This window comes from Anas acuta, chromosome 3 (genome assembly GCF_963932015.1).
Source record: "Anas acuta chromosome 3, bAnaAcu1.1, whole genome shotgun sequence".
NCBI lineage: Eukaryota > Metazoa > Chordata > Aves > Anseriformes > Anatidae > Anas > Anas acuta.
The window spans coordinates 106,571,172-106,590,262 of NC_088981.1; positions in this window are offsets into that span (position 1 = coordinate 106,571,172).

Consider the following 19,091-nt stretch of genomic DNA (forward strand, 5'->3'; position numbering starts at 1 on the left):
TGGCCAGGCTCATGGGCCATATTCTTTTTCTAGTTCCCCACTGTTAAGCAGTCAAAGGCTGCATTAGTGGAGTACAAAATCCCACATAACAAATCCTGCTGAGGCTTTGTTAGCTTCATTTCAGCATAACATTACTGCTGTTTCACAGATTCCCGTTGGCTCAGAACAAGAGCAAAGTAAGCTAACTTCGATCTGGAATGTACTGCTGGAGCCAAAAAGAAGAGGGAAGAGCTGTCTTCTGGGCAAGAATCTAACTAGATCTAGGGGAATAAGACTTGTCACTTGCTTGGATGAATACCTTTCTGTGAAATGTTGTGTACATAGAGAAATGTGGAAAACAGGAGGAAATGTGTGTAATTTCTTTCTAAAAAATCTACAGTAAAAATCCAGGAAAAAGACACATTCATATGCAGAAAATGAAAAGAAAGCATTATTTGTAGATAAAATAATTTTTGAAAATAAAATAAATTACCTATCAGTGGTAAAAGAAATTTACTATTTCTCTCTTCACCACAGTCATATTTATGACATATGACGTATCTGTACTGTGGGAAGTTGTTTTATAGTTATAATTCTAAATAAAAAGTGGCTGATTAGTCTTTTTCAAGCTCTTTTTTTTTTTTTTTTTTTTTTTTTCCCTAGGTTGTGTACCTTTTAGTCTATACACATGTATTGTAAATATAAATCAAGAAAAAATATGTCTTCTATTAGCACTTATGCTAAGGGCTAAACCTTCCAAAAAAACTTGTAGACAGACATGTTATATTAATTTCTAAAATTTAAAATATCAACCCAAAAATTAACTGCAAAGATGAATTCTTCACGCCAACATTAGCAAATCACGTGTGAACACATGTATCTCTTTGTGTGTGATATAAATTCTACTTCCAAATCAAGCCAACAGAAAAATTTACAGCAAAGATCTTCCTACTCCATTGTTCAGAATAAACTAGGAAGCAGACATATACCAGAGGCTTTAAATGCCATTCTATATAGGCTACAGTGGAGAATACTCACACTGCCTCTGCAAGCACCTACCTTAGGTGCCCAGGTTCCCTCTACAGTCAACAGAGAGAAGTGTGTGGTTAGCAATTAGAGCTCCTAAACTAGAAAACTGGCTATTGCCAAATTTAGGCACCCTGATCTGCCTTCTAGAGGTTACTCCCTCTCTGTTGACTGTACAGGCAGCTTTAATTTCTATCTTAATATCCTACATGTTTAGGTATTTGGTGTTATATCTTTCAAGAACTTAATGGTCAGATGTAAAGAAGAAGAAGAAAAAAAAGTTCAGCAGCAAAAAAAAATACAAAAAAAATAGTTACTTGTGTCCAGAGTCATGATTCAAGAAAACCCCTGCTCAATTTATGCATAATTTAGAGGGGAATTAAATTCACTTGTTACAACCCAGCCTAACTCCAAATGTCCCTCAGCATCCATTGTTTCAATCCTGCTCATGCCTAGGACTACTAAACACAAATGAGATAAAAAATGAAGCGGTACGAAGAAAATGTGACACGTGAAATGAACTGTGTATGGAACAACAGGATTTCCAAGAACATTAGTGCAGCTGAATTACATTTTTTAAATCAAGTCCAAAGATACCTGTTCTTCTCGTATAGTATTTGGATGCATGAAGTTGACAAGCAGTAAGTAAAAGGAGATTTGTGTACAAATCCCTTCTTAAACAAAAGGGATTCACATGCAGTCCCCAAGCAACTACCCTTGCCTGCACAATGCAACCTTGTTAGCTATCATCCCTTCTTTTTTTTCTTTTTTTTTTTTTTTTTCTCCTTTCAGATTCTTTCAGAAAGGTGTGGAAAAGCAGCTGTTTATAAATATAATGAAGAAAAAAAAAAAAAAGAATATATTCACTCTTGTTTTTCAAAGCATAACATTTAAATACATCCCATTAGTTTATATGAAATAGCTTCTCATAGACTTGCTGCAAAGGAATCTCTTTGGGAATAACTGTGGAAATAATCTGTTACATATATTTAGTAACGGGATTTTAAATTTTAAGCAAACTGTCTTTATTGATTTTAGAGCTTTACTTGCATACCAGCTTCCTCAAGGAAATGTTATTTTTCAAGCAGTAACCGAATTAATGTATCTGCTTTTCATCTAGGAAATGATTTTCTGCAGGGAAAAAAAAAAAAATATATATATATATATATATATGAAGAATGAGTTGACAAAAAATGATTATGTACTTTTTTCCCCCTCCTGAAATTAATGCATATATTTAAAAGAACTATTTAAACTTGATATCCTTGAGAAGAAAGAGGGTCATATAGGTATAGAGACAGGAATACTGTGTGTAATGTGCTCTAAGTGATCCTGCTTGAAAGAGGGGTTGGGCTAGATGATCTTCAGAAGTCCCTTCCAACCTCATCCATTCTGTGATTCTGGAAATGTTGAGCTCAGATAGGATCATTAGTCTCATGCGTAGGACCAAAATACTTCTTTCTCCTGTTTTACATCTTTGTGGACATTAGTTTTCTATAGAGGACAGACTTGAAAAGGTTGTTATAAAAATATGTTAGTATGAAATTATTGGCTATTATTATGCTTATTTATTAGAAATAAACCTTTGAATATTAGTGATTTAAATAAATGCACAACATTTAATGTGGTAATGTTGCCATTTAAAGAATGAAATATTGCAATTATGTAAGAATTTTTCTCTGATGTGTCACTTACGGTGTTTTCCTAAGATTTTAGACTTAGAATTTAGAATCTTAGATTTCCTAAGAACATAGACCTTGCTTTTGAGAGCAAAAAACATCAGGAGCAAAATTAGTTTTTATTGTTTTTACATACTTTTATTGATTGATTAAATAATAATATTTATTATTACTCTCACTTTTAAACGGGAATTTCAGATCTTATTTCTTTCTTCAAGGGCTGAAAAGCTATTTGAGGAAAAGGATTTAAAAAAAATAAAAAAAAGTGGAAACTGACCTTAAAGATCCTGGTGGAGGGTTTCCAATCACAAGGGCAAGAGCAATTACATCTCTGCTCTATATGCATTAGCAAATTGAATATTCAGGCCATGAATAGACAAAGGAACATCCCACAGAGGTGCTTATTCAATTAGACCTAACAGCACTTATGATTGCAAAACAAACCACTGAAAAAGGTGTGTCCCCATTATCAGTATGACCACAAAGAACCATATGTAACAACTAGTAGCAGCAGCAACCAGCCAGCTCAGCCTGTTCCTATCACCTTTACTAAGAAAAATCAATAACATTACAAATCCAGCTCGTGTTAACAACCCAACACTAAGAAAAAGACATAAAAATGGATAAAAGAAATAGTACTACATCTCAGTGCAACCTCTGCAGCATTATATCAACAAGACTTCTTTAATGTCTGTATATGGGTTTTCCAAGAGCACTACTAGCAGTCTGGATTACAGTTTTCTTTTCAATAATATTAATGAGTTATTGAAATGTTACTGACATTTAAAATACCAACAGCTTTCACTGTTAGCACCAGATTGGATGGTTTCTGTGTTCCTGGAAAGAGGACATATATTAATCATGATAAATAGAAGGAAGTTAGAGTGTAGCAGTGTTTAATTTGAATTTAGGATTCTTAATCTTCATTATTTTGCCTGTCTCAAGACCTCTTTTGAAAATATTTATTTTATTTTAGAGGTTAAGAAGGATTCTTCAGTTTCAAAATATCTAAACGCAATAGCTGTTTCCCATTTATAAGTATTGAAGGTATTTATAACAAAGAATACATATACATATATATATATTAATTCCTTTTTTTGTTTGTTTGGTTGGTTGGTTTGGTTGCTTGTTTTTTCTTTAATTCCAAATAAGAATCTCACTTTTACATGTCTCTCACCTATGATGTCCTGAGGTAGGATTCTTCAACTCATTATAGAAACAATTTGTTCTTTCTTTTGCTCTTGCTACCCAGAGTTCATTATGGCAGACCCATTTCCAGAGCATATTCTCTTCGAAGTCCTCCAGAAAAATACAGAAGTGGGCTTCCAACCACCCGTATATACAGTGCAGATATTTTAGCAATCTCACTTAAGTGAGCATCCCCTGGCAGTCAATGAAAAGTTGTTCTTTTGAAACAGAGAAAGATTCTTTTGATAAATTTACCTTTTTGAGAAGAGACTTTCCCTGTTTATATTACAAAATGAGGTGGTTCAGAATGATTATCTTACCTGATATGTAAGAATTAGGAATAAATTAGGTGCTTCAATGTAGTATGAAGCCCACAATACAAATAAATGTGACATGGTATGACTTTTCCTTAATCTCTGTATCACAAACAGAAGAAACAAGAAATTTCTATAGTGTTCCTTATATAAATAATTACAAAGAAATTTTAAAGTAGCAGAAATTAAACAGCACTTAGAGGAACTAAGGTACATTTGTTCCTAATGTTAACCAGGGATTTTACCAATAAACTCCATGATATTTCCCAGAAACTTTGAAAGAAATTGGGACTGTGGGCAACTAATAGGTTCCCAGGAGATCTCTAAAGATTTTACTGTTTTTCTTGATTTGGGTGTAGGGTGTTTTTTGTTGTTTTTGTTGTTGTTGTTGTTATTTTGTTTGTTTGTTTGTTTTCTTTGCTAGAAGGAAATGACTTTACGTGTTTCTTTCTCTTCCAGTAAAAAGCTGGGAGAAAGAAAATTCTGAATTATAGTACACCCCAGCTGTGCATAACATATGTTTTACTGCAGAAAACATACTTCTGGTAAAGTCAAGAAAAGTACAAGTGTGCACTCTCAAAAGATTTTTTTTTCCAAGAAATTTCAATACCCAGCTCTATTTTGCATTGTGCTCACGTTCAGATAAATCTCTATCCACTCCTAGAACAGCCGCAATGATGCATGGGCTATGTGTGCACAAATCAGTCTAGCTCTACTGTGAGACCCACAAGGATCCACAAGTCCAACTCCTGGCTCCACACAGGTCTACCCAAAAGTTCTGACTATATGACTGAGCAGAGTCCAGAGTCCAAACACTTCTTGAACTCATCAGGCTCCGTGCCATGACTGAGTCCGAGGGGATCCTGTTCCAGTGCTTGACAACCCACTTGGTGAAGAATCTTTCCTGATACCCAACCTGAACCACCCCTGTCGCAGCTTGACTCCATTCCCTTGCATCCTGATCACTAAAAACAATAAGTCAGTGCCTGCCTCTCCTCTCAAGGAAGCTGTAGACTGTAGTGAGGTCTCCCATCAGCCTCCTGTTTTCCAGGCTGAACAGGCCAAGTGACCTCAGCAGCTCCTCCTTTTATGTCTTCCCCTCTAGGCTCTTCAACATTTTTGTAGCCCTAGATAAGGAAAGTCCTGTTGGAGTGGATCTGCTGCAGTATGATATGTAATCCCAACAACTCTGGAAGTTGTGGTGGTGCCGGAATGAAGACAGACCTTTTCTTTCTCAAGAATGGATGAAAAGAGTTTTCAAGTTGATATAAAAAGAGATGAAGGGATGAAAACACAGACTGAGATTATAGAGAAGAAATAGTCACAGAAATTAAAATCTGAGATTTTTATTTCCCAGGAAAGTAATGAACAGAGGCCTAGTGGCTGGATTTCTATTTTGTGAGCTTTGCATGTTCTTCATACACATCCATATATATAGATTCCTCTCTAGATAAACATATTTCTGTTTCAGGAGATTCAGCTAAACTCCCAAAGAATCCAGTGACTCCACAGACATGTTTTTCTTTTTAAACATATGTATATATATGTATATATATATATATACATATATATATATATATATATATGTATATATACATATACATATATATATATATCCAAGATGCTTAAATGGACAGTGGTAAAAATTCCCAAAAAAGAATAAACATGAACTCTTTCCTCATGGCTCTTCCATTGCCCTATTTCTGAGCAACAGCTCCAGCAGTCAGGAAGACAAGAAATGGGTTTTCTCTGTAAAGCCTGTGTCATGCATCCACACAAATTACACATACATCACAATTTTAAATATGAACAGGTCCAGATGTTATAACCTCTCTTTCCTCTTAAGATGTCCCTGGCACTAAGTGGGTATACAGTGTGGGTGAATAAAGCGGTGAAACCAAAAAGCACCAGTGGCGGTAAAGATTATCAAAGCTTCCCTCAGGCCTGATATTGTTAATTTATTTTCCATTCAAAATATAGAACCTGTGGCTGACTTTGATATCTTAGTCACTCCAGGCACAGAGCTGAATGGAGTCTCAAGTCAAAGGAGAGAGAAGCATAAAACCTAAATTGTTACTGACTGGGGAAATTACTTTGAGTGATTTATGGGGCTATAATTAAGATGAAAAGGAAAATGTAGGCTGTCTAGAAGGAAACAAGATGAGGAGTGTTAAACCAGAATATTCCACCAGCAAATTAGATTGGAAAACCCTGGAAAACACACTGTACTTTGTGTTACTGTTTATGAGATTCTTTTGTATATGGAACAACAGGAACTAAGTTTCTCACAGTATTGACTCCTACATCCCTAGCAAAAGATCTCGGGAGAGATCTAAGTTTTCATTTCCAAAGTTTTCTTCATGCACTGGAAAACTTGACATTAATGAAAAAGGCAGTGTGAATGAATTTTTAAACTCAAAAACAATTCCAAATATTATTTTTAAATATGATTTTTTTTAAAAAGCCAACTATAATTGTTTTGAGTGCTGACTCACCAATGTGAGAACGTAGTGCTGGCAATGCATTGTGAGCACTCATGCTAAAAGGATGGCCTCTAACAAACTGATAAAATCCATCCCCAACATTAGGAGGGCAAAAGGGCAAATTATTCATGTTATCTGCCTCCCTGAGCAAAGGAAGCACACTGAGTGAAGCAGAGGCTGCAGAGTGTTCAGCCTACAGCATTATCCATTTTTGCAGAAGTCAAATACACAATTGTGGATGGTTTAAAGAGTTAAATGATTTGAATCATTATGTTTAAATGCAGATAACTGCACACTGGACATAGACTTCAGTAAGACAACAGATGGTTAGAGATGATTGAATTTTTTCCAAATTTGATTTTTAATAAAGATTTTCCTGGACATTTAAATAGAGATAAAATTCCACAGAAAAGGTTTCCATTATAGGAATTAATTTTTTTTTCTTTTTAATTTCATTTCTGTTCTAATAAATGTGTGAGGTTTAGCTTGTATTAATTAGCTACTGAAACAACGGTATAAAAACTTTTTTCTTCATGGTGTTTCACACCAGACCTTTCATCCATCAGCTTCCTAAACAAATGCCAGTTTACTGCAGCTGCACGTGTTATGTAAGTCTTATGGATCCAGGCAGATCATCAGTCTCAATGAAAGAACATTTTTTTAAATGTATCCAATACACATCCTATCCAATAAGATCTCAGTCCTATAGAAACAAATAGATTGTTACTGTGAAAGAATTTTCTTTCCCCTTCCTCAGCAGGAAGGTCTGAATTTCAGTAACAATTTATCATGGTGGTGAGCATAATTAAAAGGTAGAACAGATTACTGAGTCGGGTTATGGAACTCTATCATGGTCAATTTTATGTAGAGTTCTGTTAAAAATCCATTGAGAATAACATCTGAGCTCTTCCACCCTGGAAATGGGACTAGATGATTTCTTGAGATCTTTGACAGCCCTCTCCCCTAAAAAATAAAATAAAATAAAATAAAATAAAATAAAATAAAATAAAATAAAATAAAATAAAATAAATAAAATAAAATAAAATAAAATAATAAAATAAAATAAAATAAAAAGCTTAAAATGAAATGACTGAAATAAACTAGGATTGACATCTAATTTCACTTTTTAACAGTTATTATTATTATTATTATTATTATGCTTTATAACACCTCCTATATACTCAAGTAATCTATACCAATGAAATGAACTTCTGAGCGACATCTCCAAAATTGAAGATTAATTTTAAAGGGACCAAAAACTGCAAGTTGTGTTCAAGTATTAGAATACTATATACACATACTTTGGTTTCACTGTTTGCAGATGATTGGACTTCACTTTGAAGTTGCTCTTTGAAAATGCTTCAAAACGTTTGCACTGACATTTTTATTTCTGTCATTTTTCTGTAGATAAAATGTCCAGAAATTAAAAGTGAAATTCTCACCTTTAACAAAGGTTCATTTTTAAAGGAATTATTGGATAAATAGAAGCTTCCCTAACTATCCAGCTGCATAATTGGACAATAAGAACAGAAAATTGCTTCTGCGCAGTAAAAACTGAAAGTCTCTCTTTATATTATCACAGTTTGTACAGAGATTAGTGTTGCTAAGAGTAACATCAGCTAAAAACTTGTAGAATTTTACCTTGAAAAATATTTGACTAAAAATAATAATTAATAACATTAACAATAACAATAATAATAGATTGTTTAGACCTACAATAGCTTTTCTGATGTTTTCCATGGATATATTCAAACATTCCTGTTCATCTCACAACATTAGAACACTTTGCTCATTTCTTCTAATTTTAGCCTTATAGAAGTTAAACATCTAGTCAAAGTTAATAAACTTTGCCAGATATTTGTCTTTCCCACCTCTAGGTAGTGTGGACTTAAATCAATCACAGTATGGGCTTGAACATTTGAAAACATAACTCAAGGTTAACTTTATAACTCCCTGTGTGGAAATAAACACTTTCACAATAAGATGAATCTGTACTCAAAATATAGCTTTGCTTTACAGAAAGGAAGCAGTTTATTACCAAAATCAGAACATTCTATAATTTCTACTACATACAAAACTTCTAAAAAAGAAAAAAACAAAAAAAAATTGCTCAAAGTGAAAAAGTGTTTTGTAGGTTTTTGCTTGTTTGCTTGCTTGTTGCTTGTTTTGTTGTTGTTTGTTTGTTTGTTTGTTTGTTTTAAAGTCAGGTTTAACTAAGGAATAGAAATTTAATTTTAGAACAAGCTCTGGCACAGTCTACCAGGTGCTTATTACATTTTCTCATGCTCACACATTCTTCTTATATTTTTCAGTCTTACTCAATTTTATCCTCATTACATTGTATAAGAATTTAGCTTTCAATGAGAGACCAGAATCATATTCTTGTTTTCTTACAAAATACAGCATATGCTCCTATTTGAAAGGTGAATTACCAATCTGGAAAAATGGAGAAAGTCTTTTCTCCTAAACAGAAAGACAATGTGAATAACATAACCTATTAATATCATGAACAAGATAGGAGTGGATAGATTATGTGGTTTAAAGTATGAAGTCTTTATGACTTTTGACAGGCAAAACTAAAGAGCAGACTGGCTTTCTTTTCTTTTTTTTTTTTTTTTTTTTTTTCCTACAAGGCAAAGGTACTCATCCATCTCAAAGTCAAAATTTGTAACTTTCTGCTAAAGCAATCATGGTAGTCCTACTGATGGACTAAAGCTGATGCAGATTCAGTATGCACAGGTTCAGTATAAAATTAGCACTAGGTTGGATCTCACAGATAAAATCTCAATAAATACTATAAAAAAATCAATTATTTAAATTTTCTAGATATTAAATAAATGTTTCTACATTTTTTGCCTTTAATTTTCTTGAAAAATTGGTTCAATTTACTATTTTTTTCATATCCTTTTCCATACTTCTCCATTCTTTCCTCTGCTCTGACCTCACATTTTCAGTCATCTGACTCACAAATACAGCTCTTTCAACTCTGAATGGAAAGTTAAATAGGGGCATGTCTGCCTGGGGTGCTGTGTTGTACATGAGTCATGTTAAATACTCATATTGGCCACAGATATTTGTGAACCTGGGTACATTCAATAACAGGTTTTTTTTTGTTTGCTTGTTTGTTTGTTTGTTTGTTTTTTATGTTTGTGAGGAACAATTTAACTTTTTTGAGCAATGAACTGTGGAGTCAAGGTACAGAAGATCTGGACTATCGGTCCTGGTATTTTTAGCAGCCATGAGTTTGGTGATTTTGTGTCATATGTTACAATCAATGTGTAAATATGGCAACCTCATTAATTTCTTATGAGGACATCTTCTTTAATTGAGTTTTCAACAAATTCTGGTGGGCGGTCACCAGTGGGGTCCCTCAAGGCTCCATTTTAGGGCCGGTACTTTTCAATAATTTTATAAATGATCTGGATATAGGAATAGAAGGTATTTTGAGCAAGTTTGCTGATGACACCAAACTTGGAGGAGTTGTGGACTCTGTTAAGGGTGGAAAGGCCTTGCAGAGGGATCTGGATAGGTTGGAGAGCTGGGCGATCACCAACCGCATGAAGTTCAATAAGAACAAGTGCCGGGTCCTGCACCTGGGATGGGGAAACCCTGGCTGCACATACAGACTGGGCGATGAGACGCTGGAGAGCAGCCTAGAAGAGAGGGATCTGGGGGTCGTGGTAGACAGCAAGTTGAATATGAGCCGGCAGTGTGCCCTGGCAGCCAGGAGGGCCAACTGTGTCCTGGGGTGCATCAAGCACGGCATCGCTAGTAGGTCAAGGGAGGTGATTGTCCCACTCTACTCTGCGCTGGTGCGGCCTCACCTCGAGTACTGTGTGCAGTTCTGGGCACCACAGTATAAAAAGGACATGAAACTGTTGGAGAGTGTCCAGAGGAGGGCTACGAAGATGGTGAAAGGCCTGGAGGGGAAGACGTACGAGGAACGGCTGAGGGCACTGGGCCTGTTCAGCCTGGAGAAGAGGAGGCTGAGGGGAGACCTCATCGCAGTCTACAACTTCCTCGTAAGGGGGTGTCGAGAGGCAGGAGACCTTTTCTCCATTAACACCAGTGACAGGACCCGCGGGAACGGGGTTAAGCTGAGGCAGGGGAAATTTAGGCTTGACATCTGGAGGGGGTTCTTCACAGAGAGGGTGGTTGCACACTGGAACAGGCTCCCCAGGGAAGTGGTCACTGCACCGAGCCTGTCTGAATTTAAGAAGAGATTGGACTGTGCACTTAGTCACATGGTCTGAACTTTTGGGTAGACCTGTGCGGTGTCAAGAGTTGGACTTGATGATCCTTAAGGGTCCCTTCCAACTCAGGATATTCTATGATTCTATGATTCTATGATTCTATGATTCTACAGTATATTATGCAAATGCCATTAATGAATAAATCACGACTCACAAATGATCCATCACTCATCATATGTCTGTATGTCTGGCTCAAGAGTGCTTTATATTTCTGTGTCTTTATTTTAGCACTTGAAAGTTGTTGCATTGTTGTTTGTTTTGCCACCAAAGAGAATCAGTCATGAGGAGTTACTTATTCCTATCTCAGTCCAAGATGCCTTTAATCTTATTATGTGGCAAGTTGGCCAGATGGCCAGGGACCAGACTACTTCAGAAAAGCAGGTGGTTTCTAACCCATGCTTTTGGCACAGATTTAGATAAATATAAATAAAACATATACTGGATGGTAATAATCAAAAGAACCTATTACAAGGGTATCATAAAGTGTTTGACAATGTTTTGCACATACATATATGTTATTGTGCCTCAAGTAGTTTTTTTTAAGGCTACTTTTAAATGCCTATTAGAATGTGATCTATTATTTTTTTATGTACATCTTCACTAAGAAAAAATGCTGGGAATCATGGAAGATGCTAATACCTTAGAACTTATACTACCCGACTTTTGTGGAAAGAGAAAGGCACATAAAGTAAGAAGTCTGAAATTATTCTGCATCATAAAGTACAGCTGCTTAGCAGAGCTGTCTGAAGGCAGCAGTTAAAGAGTGGATGTACTTTACTGGGACTTTAGTCCTAACCCTATTTTTGATATGACTGCCATTCAGGTGACGGTGTGAGACAGGGTTCACATAATATTGCTGGGCATCAGTGTGATGCTCACAGGTGCATTCTCAGATGTGTTGAAGTTTCTTCCAAAAAAAAACTTTGTATCAGAGTAAGAATTGAGAATGAGGTTCAACGTGACAACTTAAGAAATATTTTTAGACTGCAGAATAAGCTTCTGAGGTCAGGAGATTAAGATAACCCAAGTGCAAGGGTTTGATGTTTCTCTCTGCTGGTGGTAGAACAGTAAGTACTGCTTAGGGCAACAGACCACTTTAAAGTGTTGGGCTTTCAAGTCAGATGTGGATGGGGATCAGACTTCCTGCTTACATGAATGTCAGGAAGGTGAGCCAGTTGGAAATCAGCTTTGGAAGTAACCTCTGCAGTCCTCTGTATTATCTTTAAAGTTGAAGGATTTCATTTGACATTACAGTAGAAAAGACAGATTTCATTCATGGACTTTCTTGAAGAGCGTGAGAAGTATAAAATGAATGCACTTTTAAAACTGTGCTTAGGAAAATCTGCTGAAAGGGAGCTAAATGAGTTTTCTACTGTATGTGTTAGGATTTCATTTCTATAAGACAGGAATATTATGCTGAGGCCGAGAGTAAGGCCAACTTTACTTTTGTGAGGATTTTCAACCACAGATCTCCTGGAATTTGTAGCCTGACTTAAATCAGGCTCATACAAAAAAGAGGAAGAAAGGTAATATTAAGTCAGCACTGCAGCAATAGCTTGTGAAATAAGATTCACTCCAAGAATAGTGATGTATCAGCTTCCCAAACCCAAAAGCTCAATCCTTCAACCCCTGTACTTACAATGCAACACATATACAGAAAAATTCCAAAATCTTATTTCCATCTGTTTAGTTGGCTCCTTCTCAGCTGGGTCCAGAAGATCCCTATTATACATAGCCCCACTTGTGGAATGAGTTTGGCCTGTTCTAAGAAATTGCTGAGATTTGAGGTTAAGATTCATGTAGTTTTTGGCATTGGAAGAATAGCAAGATACTGCTATTGGGTTTTAAAGATTATAGTAGCATTTAAATGTTCTGCACAGGTGTTTAAAGAAACTGTTTATGGTGGATAAGCAGAGGAACTTCAGTTCCCTTCAGTTCCATATCCTTATTTACAGCAAAGACTCCAAAAAACATAGATTTTAAAATTGAAAACTGTAAGATTTCACATTTCCCTTTGAAGAAGATTGTTCATAGAATCAGGATTTGCGTTGGAAGAGACCTTAAAGATCATCTAGTCCCAATGCCCTTGTCAGGGCGAGGGGCAAGAACACCTCCCACTAGATAAGATTGCTCAAAGACCCATCCTACCTGGCCTTGAGCACTTCCAGGGATGGGGCATCCACAGCTTCTCTGGCCAACCTGTGCCAGTGCCTCACCACCCTCACAGCATAGAATTTCTTCATAATATCTAATCTAAATCTCCCCTCTTACAGTTTAAAGCCATCATCCCTTGTCACATCACTCCACCCCCTCTCAAAGAGTCCCTCCCCAGCTTTCCTGTAGCCCCCTGTTAGGTACTAGAAGGCCACTGAAAGTTCTCCCTGGAGCCTTCTCTTCTCCACAATAAACAACCACAACTTCCTCAGTCTGTCTTCATAGGAGAGGTGCTCCAGTCCTCTGATCATCCTTGTGGCTCTTCTCTGGACTCACTCTAATACTTCCACGTCCTTCTTCTAGGTCCCCAGAGCTAACTCAGGGCTCCAAGTGGGGTCTCACAAGAGTAGATGGGAAGAATTACTTCCCTCATCCTGCTGTCCATGCAGCTTTTCACACACAGAATTTCTAGGTAGGAAGAGACCACAAGATCATTGAGTCCAACCTCTGACCTCACACTAACAAGTCCTCCAGTAAACCATATCACGAAGCTCTACATCTAAACGTCTTTTAAAGACCTCCAGGGATGGTGCAGCCCAGGTTATAGTTGGCTTTCTGTTCATTAAGCTCTACATATTTTTATAGTTTTGCCAGGCTGCAACAATGAAGGTTGTAAATAAATAATGTATTATATCAATATAGCAATTAAAGATTAATTTCTTTTCAAAATAAATAAATAAACTTTCGTCAATCTCAAACTACCATTTCCATTTCATTATAAATAATACACCACTTCTGTAAAATATGCTTTTTTTTTTTCAAAGTTTCCTTCAAGAAACTGTTAGAAACCAACCAATAGCATTTTCTATTTTCAGAACAAATGTAATAAATATGCTTGCAGTGGATGAATCTACAAACAGAGTTCCCTCACTCCTCATTTGAGTGCTTGTACATACTTTTTGCCAGATTAAAGGAAAGACATATTCCATTGTAATTTACACTTTATATATATATATATACATATATATATATGTACACCTGATTATATATATACATATATACATATATACACCTGATTATTCCACCCTAAAACCCCCCAAAATTAGCAAGTTAGACAAACAAAGGAAATAACATAATCTTCTTAAAGAGAAAAAAAGAAAAACCAAGTCAGGGATTAACAGCTGGGGAGGGACTCTTTGTCAGGGAATGCAATAAAAGGGCTAGGAGGAATGGATTTAAACTAAAAGAGGGTAGATTTAGATTAGATATTCAAGAGAAATTCTTTACTGTGAGGGTGGTGAATCACTGTCACAGGTTGCCCAGAGAAGCTGTGGATGCCCCATCCCTGGAAGTGTTTACAGCCAGGTAGGATGGGGCTTTGAGCAACCTGGTCTGATGGGAGGTTTCCCTGCCCAGGGAAGTGGGGTTGTAACTAGATGATCTCTAAGGTCCTTTCCAACCCAAACCATTCTATGATTTTATGATTCTATAACTGAATCCATGTTTCTTGAACCAAGCACTCTAATCACAGTACTAAATATAGCCTCAAGGAGAGTGATAATTTTTTTCTGCATTTGGGGGAAAATATACTATTTTTACTTGATCAAAAAAATAGTAAGTGTTATTAAATATATAAATACATTAATGCATACACATGTATGTAACAGTTTATTTATGCATAATAGTTTTCATTTATGTTATATACATAAATGGAATCAGAGCAAAAAGTAATTTGTAAAAACAGAAAATGGAGCTATGCCAAACACAAATAATTGTGGAAGTGTATATAGTAATGATGCCTTTACTTTGGATCATGAATGAACTTTAGCAAATGTAAGCAAATGGTTCTAAAGGTTGTTCTTATTGTGTTCAAATTAATTTTCAATAATGAGTAAGTAATTCAATCAAAAAGGCATCTTGGGAGAAAAGGATAGCCAAAACTGTATCAACTGCGCAATACAATGCTAGCAACAGCTGAGTGACTGCCAAGCCATACACCAGCGTGAAGTATAACAGAAACAACAGATCTCAAAAAAAAAGTAGGAAAAGTGGACTTTTTTGTGTGTGATTACCTTTCTAGAAAGAAGATAACAGCATAAGATATATGCGAAGACCTTGGTTAACCTATTTCATTATGTATGGAACACAGCTTTAAAGACATTTGTGCGATGTGTAAAACCATGAATGATTTCCTCTTGCTTCAGAAAAACAAACAAACAAAACAACAAAAACAGAGGTTTTGGAACTGAGAATTAAGTAGGTATCCCTTTATTTTCTTCTTTGGGAAGAAAATCATCTACATTTCACAATGAGTCAGCAAGGATCTCTTAATCTCTCCATTGCAATTGGGACTAATTTAAGCAGAGAAAGCACAAGAAAAATAAACTTCATTCAGAAAACAAGAAGAAGCTACCATGGAAATTTTTTCCAGTGCTCTGATATATACAGATCCTACTGGTCCTGCAGAGTCTCAGCACGCATCCCAGTACAAGGGGAGCTGTTGAGTATGGAAGGTTTGTATCATTCTGAACTTGACTTGGCTGGGGGGGTTACTCATTCCTTGCTTTAATAACACATTTTCTTCCATTTATCGTTACTGCATAACACTAAGTGGGAAATACATTTGAATTGTTACTCGAGGAAAATATTTTTCTATGGGGGAGTTAGCCTCACATAACAGGCACTAAGCTGCTGGCCTCGAGAGAACATCAAGTGGGCATCATTGATGCTGGTGTGTTTCAAGATAGTTTCAGGTGGATTTCAGTTCTGTCCGTCAAGGGAACACAACAATATCCACATTTGCTTCTGTGACTGCAAAATATTTTCATGGTGCTGCAGGTGTCTCAGTTACTAGCACTAGCATAGCTCTGTGTTTACCAGCCTGCCAGACAGCCCCCACTGAATGGCATCTGAGTAAGCTAATTTCAAGCTAGGTCTAGTATAGATGGAGGGCAGCACACTAGCAATAGATGCAGACAGATAGACTGGAATCATCTTCAATGTGCAAGTATAGTGCAGGAATAAATGAACAATAATTATCCACAGCAGTGTGAAAACTGGAATTAATATAGCTAGCTTATTACAGATATGTTACATTATTTATGTAATGCACAGCTAACTGGATGGTCAGGCCAAAAGAGCTGCATGAGGTTTGACAAAGATAAATGCAAAGTCCTACATGTGAGACACAGTAATCCCCAGGTGGGATTATCAGGTTGGTATCTGACTGTCTGGTGAACAGCTCTGCTTGAAATGTTCATGGGTTCTGGGTTACAGCATGCTCAACTGTGTGCCCTGGCAGTACTGAAGAAAAACTATGTCCTGGGCTGCATCACCAAGAATACATCCAACTGATCAAGGGAAGAGGTTCTTATTCTTTACTTGAGTGCTTCTATCCTCAACAAATATTTATTTAAGGAAAGAAACAGTAAATTGCTCTGTGACATCTATTGTAAGTGATAACAACCACTGCATAAACATCTGACCAGCTCAGTGCCAGATGATTATTCATTTACATTATTTGTAGGTAATAAAGTAAGAGTGATTTAGTCATGACCATGAAACAGCTGGCACCCTTTCCTATAGATTTGGTACTGTTGACAGTGCAAAATATCACAGAACTTGAGCCATGTGTAAAAATATTTTTCTGACTGTTTAGTTGTTAAAAAGCACTTACTATCTACGAACAGAAGAATAGGAGGGCACCAGTAAAATATGATGTAATACTTTGGAAAAAAATGTTATTCTGTCTAGTGGGTTGAGTTTAATTAAATATTTAGCTGCAATATTTGCATAATTATTGCAATTATTTGCCTTTTTTTTTTTTAATTGGCATAAACGTAACAGGGATTTAAGACCCCCAGATGCTTATGTAGTGATAGCAAGGAAGAACTGAAGCAGCTGTTGCAATGCTTATGTCTAAATCACATCTGAGGAAAAGGTACTTGTAAAGCAAATTCCACCCCATTCTTCTCCACCTACAGTCCCTGATTCAAAGCTCAGTAAAAGTTTGTTGTAGTTTAACCTGGCAGGTAGCTCAGCACCACACAGCCATTTACTCACTCCCCTGCAGTGGGACTGGGGAGAGAATCAGAAAAGGTAAAACTCATGGGTTGAGATAAAGAACGTTTAATACATTAGAAAAGGAAGGGGAAAATAGTAATAATGATAAAAGAATATAACTAAGCAAGTGATGCACAATACAAATGGTCACCACCCATCAACTGTCACCCAGACAGACCCCAAGCAGCAGCATTTCCCTCAGCCATCTCCCCTGTATTTATTGCCACATGTTCTGGGACACTCCTTTGTCCTGTGTGGGTCAGCTGTCCTGGCTGTGTGCCCCCCCAGCCTCTTGTGCAGCCCCAGCTTCCTTGCTGGCAGGGCAGTGTGAGAAGCTTGAAAGTCCTTGACATAGCGTAATCACTGCTGTACAGCCACTAAAACTTCAGTGTGTTATTAGCATTATCCTCATCCTAAATCCAAAATACAGCATCATATCTACTACTAGGAAGAAAATTAACTCTATGCCAGATGAAACCAGGACAATATCTACCCCTTATTCCATACCACCTACAACATGCTTAGGTTCCATGCTTTCCAATACATTCCAATTAATCACCACCACCTTTCCTGTCCTTTGATATATACACACACATATGATTCCCTTAGTGTGTATATAGGCTATCCCTCTAAAATATCTGTTTAGTTCATTTAGTCCCTGACTTTAGGTTCCATTTGTAATAATAGTCTTTGGGGCAGGAGAGATGGTGAATGGTGTTGGATTCTTTTATGTTAAAGCCAGTTCTGGTTCCATCACTGCTGTGCTTGTTTATTCAGTGTACTGAGATACTGGTCTGTACAGGTGGGACTTCATACATCCTCTGAATTGCTGGAACTCCTGGAACAGTTTCTCCACAGCCAAGATGTAGGCCTGTAAAGAGGAAGAAAGACTTTATTTGCATTGCCAGAGTTGGCTAGCCAATTCGTCCACCATTTGTCCCTCTCTATCTTTCCAGACCATCACAAATCACACCCGGCATAATTAATACCTGCAGGTACTGGGTACCTCTCTCCATGGTGGTCATTATATAATTCATCTGCAATCTTCACCCATTGCATTTGTAGTGAAGATATATTTTGAAGATGTTTTGCCATTCTATTGAAATATTTTTGCCTTACTAAATGAGTATATCTTTGCACTAAATAAATTGTTTTCCTATACTTTGTTACTTTTGATCTTGTTTGTTAATTGGTTATTTAAATCAGCCTTAATTTCTTCTGAGTTGTGGGTTCCCAAAGTTTTAGTTCTCTTTGATCATTTGTCCCCAAGCATTTCAGCTTCCATCTAGATTACATTAGTAAATCCTATTATATTCCCAAAGTTATTTCTCTCTGCTATTTCCTCCAAATTGCCTATGAAGAGAGATAACTTTTCAATTTGTCGTCTGCATGTCCTCTCTGACCTTTAGAGCAGAAGACCAAATTCAAAAGGACAGGTGGAGAACATTCATATTTCAATTCAGCCTAGAAGCCTGTAGCTTCTTCACCTATGAGCCTATATAGGCCACTTTTTTTCTTTTTTTTTTTTTTGTCTTTTTACATAATATGTGATTTGACTCCTTTGAAGCTAAGGTTTAAAACCCAGCTTCCACACTTCTTGGGCTAGTGCTTTAGGCTCTGTGAAGTGCAGGAGAGAGAAGGGCTGTCAGAAACATTTATCCCTTTTTCATTCACTCTTTGCAGGCTTAAATATACTCCTGATCTACAGTTGTGTATTCCCACCCAAGGCACCTAGCTCACTCTATTTTCCACAAATGGATTTTAGGTATTTAACCTGAATATCTGAATTCACAGTCTGGTATAGGGAAGTGCCTGGTTACTCTGAGTTTTGTCACACTTAATCTTACATCCACACAAGTTTCTTAAAAAAATATCCTGTGGCCCACATGGGGCATCTCCCAGAAGAATAAGATCAGTGTAGCACCTTAACCATGGCTACTTTTATCTCATTTT